The sequence below is a fragment of the Antechinus flavipes genome, chromosome 2, assembly GCF_016432865.1.
Source record: "Antechinus flavipes isolate AdamAnt ecotype Samford, QLD, Australia chromosome 2, AdamAnt_v2, whole genome shotgun sequence".
In the NCBI taxonomy this organism is placed as follows: Eukaryota; Metazoa; Chordata; class Mammalia; order Dasyuromorphia; family Dasyuridae; genus Antechinus; species Antechinus flavipes.
The window spans coordinates 214,061,210-214,075,126 of NC_067399.1; the positions used below are offsets into that span (position 1 = coordinate 214,061,210).

The following is a 13,917-nucleotide window of genomic DNA, read 5'->3' on the forward strand; positions in this document are numbered from 1 at the left end:
GCTGTTTCAAAATTCCTCAGATTTGTAATTAATTTGTTCTTTTTCCCTGAAAATTTCAATTCTGAAGTAAGTTCCTTTACCTCCTTGGGCCTCAGTTTATCTGTAAAATAGTGTTTACATATAAAATGAAGGGAGTTTCCAATTTATTCTAGTTTTAACTGCTATGGTTTAAAAAAAAAAAAAAAACAAGAAATCATGGGCACTATCACCAGATTTTGCATGGTAGTCACAAATTGTAAAAATACCTTTGAAGTTAAAAGTGTTTTGATCTAAAGAAGCAGGTAATGCTACATTACCAACATTCATTAGTGACATATCAATATCTTTCCCTAAGGCAATTTGTATTATGGGGCTCTTCGATTTCTAAGGAAATAAAAAAAGGCAAAGGAAGCTAAGCTTTGTTGAAACAGGAGCTAATGTTCCTCCATAATAGAGAGTGAAAGATATGAAAATTGAACAAAAGTCAATCTTATAACTACAAAAGTGAAATTCTGGGTTAATTTTCATCTAATCACACAAGTAAGAAGAAATGAGATCTGTACTATTTCTGAATATGTTATCTTGTCCTTTATAATAATTATAACCTAATTGTACTAGAAGAAAGTGCTTGTTTCCTATGTAATTACAGGTTTTCCAGGTTGAAAGAAGGGATGAGGGATAATAAAATAGTTTTTGCGTATTTTAAAGTGTTATACCTAGTAAAGCCAAAAGAAGTATTCCAGTGGTTTTTAATGAACAGAAAATGGCCTGTTTTCACTCATATATTTAAGAACCTTCAAAGATTCCTTGTTGCTTTTAGTATAGAATATCAATTAAATATATACTAACTTGACATTTAAATCTTTTAATCCTCTGGCCCTAGCTTTCTACTCCAGACTTTATATTATGATCTTTCATGCACTATTTCTTCTGACCAAACTGCCTTACCTACATGCCATTTTATCTGCTGTCTCTCTACTTTTGCATAGACTTTCCAAGGCATCTGGAGTGTACTTTTTCCTCACACCTGCCTGTTAGAGACTCTCAGTTCCTTCAAGGGTTAAGCTCACAGGCCCTACCATCTAATATATATAAACCAAAATGACTGACCAAAGCTAGAATATGTGAAGATAATTTAAGGTTTGCAGATCTTATAGGAAAAATTAATAAAAATTAAAAGTCCTAAGAATCTTACTATGAGAAATAATAAAAATGTCTAGAAGCTTTGAAAACAGTAAAAAAAAAAAAAAAAAAAAAAAACCTAGTTGAATCCAGTGATTATTAGCAGAGGAAAACCCCCAAATTTGAAACTCAAAACATATCTTGGTTATATTTTAGGATTTCAAAATTAATCCACAAATATTGCAACCACTCATGAAAAAGCCCTTCAAATATGAAGAACAGTCTAGCATTATCCAATATCCGTGAGAAAATAGAAGATTGGAACAGAATATTCTAAAAAGCAAAGGACCTTTAGAGATATCCAAAATAACAGTTTAATTATCAGTTTTAAAATATTAATCTTCAACAGCAAGAAAAATCAGAAGTATTCCTGCAAAAAGAAACCATAGGTGAGCAGTCAACTTGCCAGCATTCCAAACAAGATCAGAAAAACAATACAACTATCAAGAAAAGATTTATGTTTCTAGGTTATTATTGATTTTAAGAAGTAAATTGGATTGAAGGATAAAAAGAAAATACGGGGATCTTAAAGGAAGATTCTAAATTTTAAAAGGAACTTGAATCAGGAGAAAGGAAAAACCAATTAGTATTCTATAGATTAAATCCTGTGTTGCCTTATAAGTGAATCAATTATCTTTTGTGTAAGGAGATAACTCTGTGGGAAGTAACTCATGTGGAGAAAGTATAGTCAATAGAAAGGAGCTGAAGATAAATTCCCATTAAGCCTGCATATGAGCAAAGAATGTTTTGATAAATTTGGAGAGCAATGGAAGAATAAGAGCATTGGGGAAAAAGAGGAAGAATAGGGAGTGAAAGATAAAAGTAGTTGCATAGGTAAAATTGAAGGATACTATTCTATTAAAGCACTTTCTTATGAGGCGTGTGGAGAGAGAGACAAGAAGACTCAATTTGTTTCAGATCAGGTAATGGGCACCATATGTATCAGTCTACTTTTTCCCAAGTTAGTTGAATCTCCCAGGACTGCATCAGGAAACAGGATATGATAATAGCACCGATATTGGCAGGAGGAATATGAATTCAGAGGAAAAATTATGTTGACCTTGGGAAAAGTGAATGGTCATGGTAAGGGGAAGGAATATGGCTGAGCCCCATGACTTAGAATACATAGTTTCCTATGTCCATGTTTTACATGCTCTACCACCCCCCAAAAAAGGAGGAGGGGGAAGTAAAGAGAAGGCACAACCTACAGATGTACTAATTTAAAAATTGGATAGGAGAGCTCAACTTTTTATTCTAGAAGCTCTATAATGAAGGACACTGAGAATAAAGAAGGGACATCTAAGTGTAGCCCATGAATGGGAGAACAGAATTCAAAATAGTTTGAATGGAGATTAAAGATAAAAAATAAATCAACAATCCTTGGAAATGACAAAAGATTACTTAAGAGGTTGAATGGTGTGGAGTGTACCAGGTTATGTGGGATAAGGTGGGAAGATTTTGAGCAGTACCCCTATCTGGTTGAAGAAAGAAAAGGGTCAAAAGGGGATAGTAGTACAAATATAATTGGGGGGAGGGGTGAAGAAAAGAGAAAGCAAACAATTAAATTCAACAGTTATATATAAGACATGATGTGTTTTTCTCTTTTCAAAAAATCTTATAAGAAATGGCATGCAGGCACCCTTTAACCCAGCAGTACCATTACTGCATCTGCATCCCAAAGAAATCATAAAAGAGGAAAAAGGTCTCACATGTGCAAAAATGTTTGTAGCAGCCCTTTTTGTAATGGTAAAGAATTGGAAAATGAGTAGATGCTCATCAGTTAGAGAATGGCTGAACAAGTTATACATGAAGGTAATGGAATATTATTGTTCTATAAAAAGATGAACAAGCTGATTATAGAAAGGTCTGAAAAGACTTACATGAACTGATACTGAGAGAAACAAGCAGAATCAGGAAAATGTACACAATAACAGCAAGAATGACAGCGATGAATAACTAATGAAAGGCTTGGTTCTTCTCAGTGGTTTAGTGATCCAAAGAAATCCAGATAGATTTTGGACAGAAAATGTAGACTTTATAATCATGATCTCAGATATAAATGTAAACCACTAAATATAAATACTGGATGTAAACTACTAAAATATATGAAAACAGAAAAATACTATAAAAAGTATAACTAAAAAAACATTTACTTTTGTGTGTGCTATGTGCAAGAAACATAAAAATAAGGACTCAAAATCAAAATGATTAAATTGTCTATTTGCAGACAACATGGTGGCTTATTTGGAAAACACTAAAAAATCAACAAAGAAACTAATGAAAAAGCTTTAACAAAATAGAGGGATGAAATAAAACTGTAAAAATCATCAGCATTTCTATTTAGCAATAGCAAAATCCAGGAGAATCCCATTTAAAATAACAATAAAACAAACTGCATAAAATATTTGGAAGTCAATCTACAAAGGTATACTCAAAATCCTTGTAAGTAACAACTTTTTCCAAAAAATTAAGGCAGATAAAGAATTGAAAAGATATCTATTAATTATGGTTGTGCCATGACAATATGCTTAAAATGATAATGCTACTTAAATTAATTTAGAGATTTAGGCCTATACCACTCAAAATTGCAATTTTGGTCCTGGAGATGAAGAAATGCTTTTTTCAACAGGAATCAAAATTCTAACCTTCATATCACCCAAGAATCCCTTTTCAGCCACTTCTCCCACCTTAAAAAAAATGAATTTAATATTGACAGATAACGGACAAAATGGATAGGCTTGAAGTCAGAAAGATCTACCTCAAAATCTTACCATAATCTCCTCACGCCTGTTTTCTTACCAATAAACTGGAGGCAATAAAAGTATTTACCTCACAAGACTATTGTTAAGAATTAAATGAGATGAGATATACAAAGTGCTGTATTGTGGTAGTTGTTCTTTTTATTAAACAAAAGGCCATCGCAAAACAAAACTCCTAATTTCCAAATTTTGGGGATTAAGACTAAAATCATGTTTGAGAGTTAAAATGCAATAAGCACTTGAGGAATATAAAATCCAAGTAAAAGAAACTTTACTAAATAAAATAAACCATGTATTAAAAGAACACACTCCAAACTTAAGATGATGTAAAATGCTCGACAGTCATCAAGAAAGGAGCTGAAGGCAGCGAGGTGGCACAGTGGAGAGAGCACCAGTCCTGAAGTCAGGAGGACCTCAGTTCACTTAGTCTCAGACACTTAATACTTCCTAGCTGTATGACCCTGGACAAGTCATTTAACCCCAATTGCTTCAGAAAAAAAAAAATAGAAGTTAGGGAAAGTGACCAGATGGCAATTACTTCTGAGGACAATTCCTCCCAAGTTAAACCTCTTAAACTACAAGTCTCCACATCAAATAGCCAAATAACCTCTTTGCGTCTTGAAAGAACCAAACAACACATTTAACAAGAATGAAACTTGGGGTGTAAACAAGGAAAAAAATTAACCACTGGTCACATCTGCAGAGGTTCAATGAGACCAACCTTGCCCCACAGGTGACAGTCAAAGCCTATCCTGAACTCCTCCTTTTTGTAGTTCCACTTTTGAATATGGAAATTTGTATAGAAGAGGAAAATTATCCAAAGGGAATAATAAAAAGTCTGGTCGTAACAAGGAAGAGAAGAACCCTATTGGAAGTGGAGATGCCAAACAGGTAAGGCATAAAGTACTAAAGTATCTGAAGTTGCCAAGGGAATTGTGTGAATGTTTGCTATCTACTTCTAGTGACTGCACAGCTTGAAATAATGTTTTCTATTGAGTTTTATAAAAACTCCTATTTTCGTTTTTATTGTTTTCTTAAGCCTAAGCTAATGGCAGACAGCAACACAAGTTCTAAGTACACTTCTCTCCCGCCTCTGTTTACACTGACTTGTCAGGGAATGTGGGGAAAGGCTACTATTTACAATTCACTTCAGTGTCCTAAATAACAGCATCTGCTCATTGTCTATAGGCCAACAAGTGTAAATACAAGAAGGTGAGTCAGCATCTTGGCAGGATCTTAAAAGTACAGAGGATGTAGCATGAAATTCCTTTATGGGCTAATAATAATTCATATATAACTCTTTGAGATTACAGTGAAGACTACAGGGAGCCCAATAATTTTTTCCAATACTTAGAAACCCCTATCTCCTTAACCTGATCATCTCCTACCTCATGAGGAAGTACAGTCTCATGGGCCCCAGATGGCTTTTGTCCAAAATATGTCTCTCAGGTTCCCAGAAAAATATCACTTTCTAGTCCCCAACTATCCTAGTAGATGAGAGAGTACTGAGCATACCTCAGGCTATTTATTCTAGGCCAGCTCTACTCATGGACCATGAAGTATCTAGAAAGAGAAAATTGGCCTTTGCTGTCTTGTCAGTATAAAAACTCTTAACTTCCTTCTCCCACTCCAGCAATGAAAACTGGATGGAGATTTTGTTCAGCTCTTTGTGATCCCATACAAAGCACACCAAACTCTTCTATGCTTGACTATCTCTTGAAGTGTGCCCACAAATGAATGTCATTTCTTAATTTATATTTCTCTGGAGATAAACCCTTGGCTGAGGGGAACTGTTTACTTCTATACCTTGAGGAGCTATGATTTCACTGGTTGGAATACTCTATCAGTACAGACTACAATCTCTTTAAAGTTTAATGGTTTTTTGAAAGTTGCTAAGGCAGAAAATCCATCAACCTGGATCATGGTCCTCTCTGAACTTTTGGATAACAGACTATTTAGGCTTTTCATGAACCTTTGCATTTCTTAGCTGATACATGATCTGATTTTCAAAGAAATTTTGATATAAAGTTGGGTGATAATCAGTCCTATTTAAATCAGAGAGAACAATTAAGCCTTTCCCTGTTATTAACTATTAATTGAAAGGAAAAAAAAACTTTCTGTGAGGAATCCCCTAAGTTAAAGACCCCAATTCCCAGGAAAAGCAGCTGTTTGCAGTTTAGGAGATACCCAAACCCTGGCCAGAGGGGGACCAGAGCTGATCAAAACAATCCTGAAATTAAAGGACAAAGCAGATTCTGATTAAGCCATAGTGCTTTAAAAGCCATTGAGGTTTTATCAAGGAAACAGTAAAATGTGAAATGAAAAAGTTGACACTTGGTTTAAATTCTAATTAAAATTTTCTCTGAGAAGGGCATCCGTCTAGATAAAGTAGGATTCTGAATCTATGACAGAGAAAGAAGCTACCTCTCTTCATAACTAATACCAATGTTAAGTCTTCAAAAATATGATCTCTGCTTCCTGGATATGGATTCAGTTTTATCTTGTGCTCACTCAGTATTGGAGTATTGTGTCCTCAACAAAACATACAAGAGTCTTTTAATTTAGCTAAACTTGAAAGCCAAAAGTAAAACCAGCTTTCCCACTAATCTTAGTAAAATATAAAATTGGAATTTTTGTGAATGAGATACACTGAGGAATAACAGTGATAGGGCTGAAGCTCTGAGAGTTTGGACAGAATCAGTGTCCAGAAAAAGGAAAATATGGTGTTCAATACAGTGATAACTCAAAGAGGATCTAAGTGAGGAAGGACCTATTGTTGGAGGAAGAGAAGAGATAGGCAACTAGATAGTATTAAATGAGGAAGAGTATAAGATCAATTTATGGCCAATAATCAGGTACTTATTCTAAGGCGTTTTAGAGATAAGAAATCCAAAATTGTGGATTAGAAGGAATTTTTACTATCTTACTGGTTATATATGAACAATTTAATGAATTGTTTTTTTTAATCAATAGAAAAATGAATGGTATGTGACCAGGTGAAAAGAAGATACTTTCTTGGCTATTTCTTCCATCACATTTTAAAATTCATCAGTCAAAAATGAATCACAATCTATGGGCTTCCCTGTTGTTGACCCAGGATACACCTGTGATCCTACTATATAGGATCTATATAGTCTATATAGATTAAATACATTTTTTTCCTTTTTTTGTTAAAGGAAAGTGAGATGATTCCCTGCCCCTGTTCTACAATGATGGTCACAAAAATAACAATGGGAAGATGTTTCCATCTTAGTAAGAAAGGTGCCTTAAAAACATTATCATGTTTTGCTTTTTGGTAAAAATAATCTCTGATTTTGACTGGATAGGGAACAACTGATATCCTTCCTGAAATGTTAAATGGTAACTAAGAGATTACATATTTGTCTATAGTTACATATATCATTATATTACATAGTCATATATATTATCTCAGGGGCTGGACTTAAAACCCTGGTCTTCCTCACTCCAACCAAAGCAGATTCTCTATCTACTGCATGATGCTTATATAACTTTCCTTGCACATATTTGTTTGCACATTTTCTCTCCCATTTGATGTAAGCTTTGTCTTTTGTAATGTATGTAATGTAATGTAATGTAATGATGTGAGGGATTGTCTTTTGCCTCTTTTTGTATTCTCACCACTTAACACAGTGTCTGGCACATAGTAGGCACTTAATGTTTGCTGAATGGATAATTGAAAACAATATTAGTGTGTTATGTTCCTGAATATCACAATGACATTTGGAGCTTAGTACTGCTTATGGAAAGACTGCAGGAAAATCTCTTGCAGACCTAGTAATACCAGACAGGGTCTGTGATGATTGGAAGAAGACAGGGAAGGCCAAAGATGCTCCTAAGTTGCATAAATCCTTACCTAGGGCCTTTTTCTTTTATAATTTGTCAATCATCCTGATGGTTCCTCAGAATAAGCCATATTCTACCAGTTTCTCCACAGTAGAACATGAGGCCCTCCTCTAATAGAAACCCCAACATTTTGTTGACATTGGATGGATGTGTTGTAGTTCATTGACATGTCTACTCTGCATAAAAAATTTTCGTCTGCATCAAACTATGTCATAAGAAGGTCTTTCAACAAAAACCAGGTAAATAAAACTGAGGAGAAAACCCAGAATACAAATAAAGCCAGCAAATGATGGAGGGGGAAGTTCCTCAAAGATATAAAATTACAAGCTGGGCTCTTGTAACAATGTGGCATAATTTTATTTTATTTAACCCATCCACTTCCCTTCCATTAACATCCTATCCTTAGCCAAATCATAAGGGTCAACATTCAATCTGTAGGCAGTTACCCCTACCTTCAAACTTCCAGGAGCATCCTTGTTAGAATATAAGCTTCTTGAGGGCAGGGACTGTTTTTGTTTTTATTTATATCTCCAGCACTTAGCACAATGACTAGAGCCTGGTAAACAGCTTAACAAATGCTTGTTGCGTGATCCTCAACTCCTGCTGACAAATATAAGAGGAGCAAACTAATGATAATTTGCTAAGCAATTACAGATTTCACTTCATGGACTAAAAAGCAATATGTACAGCAGCTCATTTATTTTTCTATTTTTTTATCTTCCTTTAGAAATAATTTTTATATTACATAAATTGTAATACAAGCAAAATCCCAACCACTGGCATAAAGCTGTATTTGTTGCTATGATTTATGAGGGTGGAAATGCCATCTCTCTCTTAGTATTTTCCAAAAAGCCAAGACAAACATGATTTGGGAAGTTTTCTTCAAAGAACAGAGTTCTTTATATGAACTACACATTTATGCTCATAGGTTTTCCTTATATGATAGTGTCTCATCTGAGAAGTTAAGGACTTCATCAAGACCATGGTATACAGAATACTACAATTTTAAGAGTTATAAGGAACCTCAGAGGGCATCTGGACTAATTCCTGCCTGAAGTTGAAACTCTTCTACAGCAACATTATGGCATGCTACTTCATATTGCAAATAAATACTCTCAAACTTGATTTAAGATAGTGGCAAGTTTTCCTGCACAGCTTTTCTTTCTTTTTTGTTCTTTAATATGAACAATGGCTCACTGAATAGAGGAATGAAGGTATATGGTTTAGAGATAAGGGTAATGTTAAAGCAAAACTTAACGATCCCCCCCCCCAATTTGAATAATCTAGATTGTCTGAACATTTTTACTGATGGAGTAGATCACTTCTTAAAATGCTAAATTAGGAACCCCTTACTGAAAGGGGGAGGGGGGCTTTCTCACTATTTTAAGGGTTCTTCATATTGTATCAAAATGTGCTTCCCTGGAATTTCCATCCATTGATTCTTTTCTGCTGCTTAGAAACTATGGTCAAGCACCTCCATATTTTGAAAAAACAAACAAAATCTCTTCATTTGAACCTGTTATACTCTCAAGCTCTCATCTGCTACAGTCTTTTCATTTCACAGCCAAGGTTCTAGAATGACCCATTTAGTACATTCTTTTCCTTATGTTCCATTCACTTTTCCACTCTTGAAATCTTCTAAGCCCAACATGTGACTGCTAAGATTACAAATGATCTTTGAATTACAACCAGGGGTCTCATCTCAGTCTTTAATCTAATTAATTCTCCATAGCTTCTGACAGCACCAAGCAGTTCTACTGTATACATTCTTTTCCCTATGCTTTTTTATTTCAAACACCTTTTGGTTCTTTTCCTCTCTGTCTAGCCACTCCTCAGTCTCCGTAGGTGGATTGTCCTTCATCTCCTACATGTCAAGTGTGAGTGTTTTCTGAAGCTTTATTCTGGACTCTCCTCACCTCTCTTAGTGATCTCACTGGCTCCTATGGATACAATTATCTTTTTTCAGATGATTCCCAAATCTACTTATTTAGTTCTAGTCTCTCTCTTGAACTCACATACATCACCAGTTGTTTTCTGAACATTTCCATCTGGATGTCCCTCAGGCATCTCAAACTCAGTATTATGTCCAAAACAGAACTCATGGTGTTTTCCCAAAAATTCATCTTTGCCGAACTTTTCCATCCATCCATCCATCCATCTACCAGGATTCAAAACCTTAAAGTCATCCTTTATTCTTCCCTCTCTTATTCTGCCACCCAAACAGATCTAATCAGTTGCCATGTCCTATCAATTCCACAATATTTCTCACATGTACCAATTTTTACTCAGTTACTACTCTAGTTCATACCTTTATCACCTCTTGCCCTGACTGCTGCAATAGTCTCATAATTGTTTCTGCTTCCAATTTCTCCTTTATCTACTTACCTTATAATAGATAACAAATTAATATTTCTAAATTATAAATCTGATCATATCATATTTTTATCCAAAAGTCTTGAGTTGTTTCCTATTACCTTAAAGATAAAATATACATTTCTTAACTTGGTATTTAAAGCCATCCAGAGTCAAGCTTACATAAATCTTTCCAGACTTATTTCATATTGTTTTCCTGCACAGATTCTAAATTCCAGCCAAATTGGCCTACTAGATATCATCTACTAGGCAGAGTTTTTCCTCATCAACCCAATTTTAGTGCTACCTCCTAGAAATTCTATTTTTTTCTCTGTGTTTTAGCCTCCCATTAGAATAGAATGCTCCTTCAGGGCATGGATCACTTCACATTTGTCTTTATCCTTCCACACCTAGCATGGTGAAATGAACACAGTAGATGCTTACAAAATATTACTTGAATCAAAAATTAATTTATGAATGAACTCTTACTAGTGTAATTCATCATCCCTACATATTTTAATAGACAGTTTTTATAAGTTGCTGTACCTCTCCCAAATCATCAGCAGATAGACAACATTTTGGTGATTAGCATTTCCAAATTTAGCTGAGTTAGTTTTTAAATAACAAAAGCATCCCATTCCTAGGGTTGTATTTATAAAATTTATAAGATCATAGAATCATAGATTTAGGAGAGACCTCAGATGCTATCTAACACAAACTGTGTCAAAACAGAAATTCCTTCTACAATGTCAACAAGAAATCACCTAGCCTTTACTTGAAGAGGGAAAACCCAGTATCCCTCAAGTTGGCTCTTTTCATTTTTAAAAAATTCTAATTGTTAGGATTTTTTTTTCTTCATAGCCAAAATCTGTTTCTCTAATTGGGAGCTAAGCAGAACAAAATAAATGCCTCTTCCACATAACAACTCTTCTGAATCTCCCCACTAAGACTTCTCTTTTTTAGATTAAAATTCCTGGTTCTTTCAACTCCTCAAATAACATAGTCATGAAACCCTTCACCATTCTCCTTACTGTTTCCTTTGGATATGTTCTTGCTTATTCATATTCTTTATCTAAAGTGTGGCACCTCAAACTGACTGCTGTATTTTAGATATGGTCTGGTTCAAAGAGATTATCACCCACTATATGTTCAGACACCATGCTTCCCCACATAACAGAGGGATAGTAATAGTTTTGGGGGATGCTACATCACATTTGATTCATGATCCTGCAGTCCATTAAATACTCCAGGTCTTTTTCATATGACTTTTTGGTCCAACATATCTACCCTAATTTCTGTATAATTGTATAATTTCTATTTTTACTTTTGTTGAAGTTTACTTTTGTTCTAGATAAATTTCATCTTATTTAATCTGTTCCATCTGATATTTTTAGATCTTTTCATCCTGTGTTAGCTACCTCACCTAGCTTGTTGTCACTTGTAAGTGTGTGACAAGCACATGCTCTATTTCTCTTGTCATTGTTAATAATGCTGAACAGCTCAGGTCCAAAGTTAGGTCAATCAGTCAACAAACATTTATTAAGTACTTCTTATATGCTATGTACTGTTGTAAGTGTTGAAGATGCAAAGAAAAGCAATAACAGACTCTGCCCTCAGGGAAGTCTCATTCTAATGGGAGTAATAACATATATAAATCAGAACTAAGCATTTAATATTGAATTGGTGGAAGGCAGCCTTAGAGGAGATGGCCCTAGCAACTAGTGAGAAATGGAAGGACAACTAAGAAAGGTCTTTGGAGGAAGGAGCATTTAAAAGAAACCAAAAATTCTGAAAGTCTGAGAGTGGGAAGGAAACTATTCTATGCATGGGCAAACGCCAGTACCAAGCCATGGACACAGAAGTATAAAGTGTAAAGAAACAACACATAATCCATTATGGGTAGATTATGTAGAAAGTGCAGAGGGAACTAGAATATAAGACTGGAAAAACAGGAAGGAACCAGGTTGTAAAGGGCTTTAAAAATATATGCATTAGAAAATTCCCTTTGCTACCTTAGTGGAAGATGTATTAAAGTAAGGAGAGATTTGAGTCACGGAGACCAATTAGAAGATTATTGTATTATTCAAGACAATCACAAAGGATTCATGATAAAAAAAAATGCTATCCATCTCCAGAGAGACACTGATAAATTCAGAATGTAAATCAACAGAGTAGGAGAAAGAAAGGGAAGGAGGAAGAGGAAGAGGAAGAGAAGGGAATGATAATAACTATTATAGTAGTATTAGCAAGAAGTGATTGAGCCCTGAAGAAAGGTGGTGGCTATAGAGAGAAGGGAATGCATATTAGAAATATAAAGAAATTACACTGGCCAACTGATAAGATATGTGAAATGAATGAGAAAAGAGTTGAGGATGAAAACAATGTTGCAAACCTGGATAACCAGAAAGATGGTGGTACCTTCAAAAGGAATAGGAAATCTTAGAAGAGAGAAAGGTAGAAGATGAGTTGTTCTGCACTCGTTGAGTTTGAGATACCTGTGAGATATCTTGTGAGAAATGCCACACATGTAGTGATAATAGAAGACTACAGTCCTGAGAGGGAGACAAGGATCTGCAGAGAGATGATAAAGGAATCTGGAGAAGCTGATGAAAACATCAAGAAACTAAGTGACAAAAGAGAATAAGGTTCAGGAAATAATTGGAAAAAAACAAAATGCAATTATGTGCCAAAAAACCCCTCACTTAACCTCTCTCTTTCTTAGTTTCCTTAATTGTAAAATGGGGATAAAATAGCTTACATCTCTTTCTAAGATTATTTTGAGACTCAAATGAGATAATGTTTGCAAAATGTTTAATATAATTCTTGGCACATAGCATTTGCCTAATATTTAAAAAGAAAAAAAGAAAGAATATAAGCAAGTTTGGGAAGAGGGAATGACATGGAAGACTTGGGAAGAGGAAAACACAAGGTTTATTGTGATGAACCAGAACTCTGAACTTGAAACAAAGGATTCTTACAAGATATTAAGTCAGTGGAATTGATAGAGGCAATAGTTATCTAATTTAGCATGGTTCAGTATGATTGATTTAATCCTACAAGAGATGTTATGGGCCAGAACTTGAAATAAGGTACTAAGTAGAATTGAGGAGACAATGGTTTAGCATTGATTTAATCCTACAACAAATAATGGTTTCCTAGTGATATAATGATTAGTTTGTACTCAGTATGTAGCATATAAGCTAGAAGCCTCAGCCAGGGAGATTCAGAGACAAGCAGACAGAAGGCTGGAAGCTAAAGGCTGGAGCACAAGCCCTTGGACTCAGACAGATTCATCCCATCCTACACCGCCTTGGTGGCCTCCAGAAAACTAGCTGAGCCCCAAGTGAAGGAGATAGGACTTTGAAAGAGATAATAAAGGATTTGACTTTAACATCTGGCTGTACTCGTATGGTGATTACTGAACTAAAATGAAGGCTGCCTCCAGAGACCCCAAGAAAAACTCAAGAGAAAATTACATTTTAGAGAGAATATTACAGTTTATAACTGTTATGAAGAGGATAGAAAAGCAATTAGAGAGGAGTATTAGAATTGCTTTGCTTTGATGAGGGACCATTGAGATTATGTAGCATAAATTTATAGGACACCTAGTTAGCATGATTTTGTGATTTTTCTCAGTTCTGTTCAGTAGCTTATGAATAAGAATGGAGATTAGAAAATGATCCAGAGATGTGACTTGGAAAGCTGGGATTAGCAATAAGACAAGAAAACAAGAGATTCAAGAATAGAAGATAGTGTGGAATTAAACTGGTTGACAAAGGAA

General features: G+C 34.9%; 1 protein-coding gene across 2 annotated transcripts in view; it reads right to left on the reverse strand.

Moving 5' to 3' along the window:
* Positions 1-13,917, reverse strand: part of C2H16orf46 (chromosome 2 C16orf46 homolog) — a 64,638-nt gene that overhangs the window by 4,056 nt on the left and 46,665 nt on the right. The window lies entirely within an intron of this gene.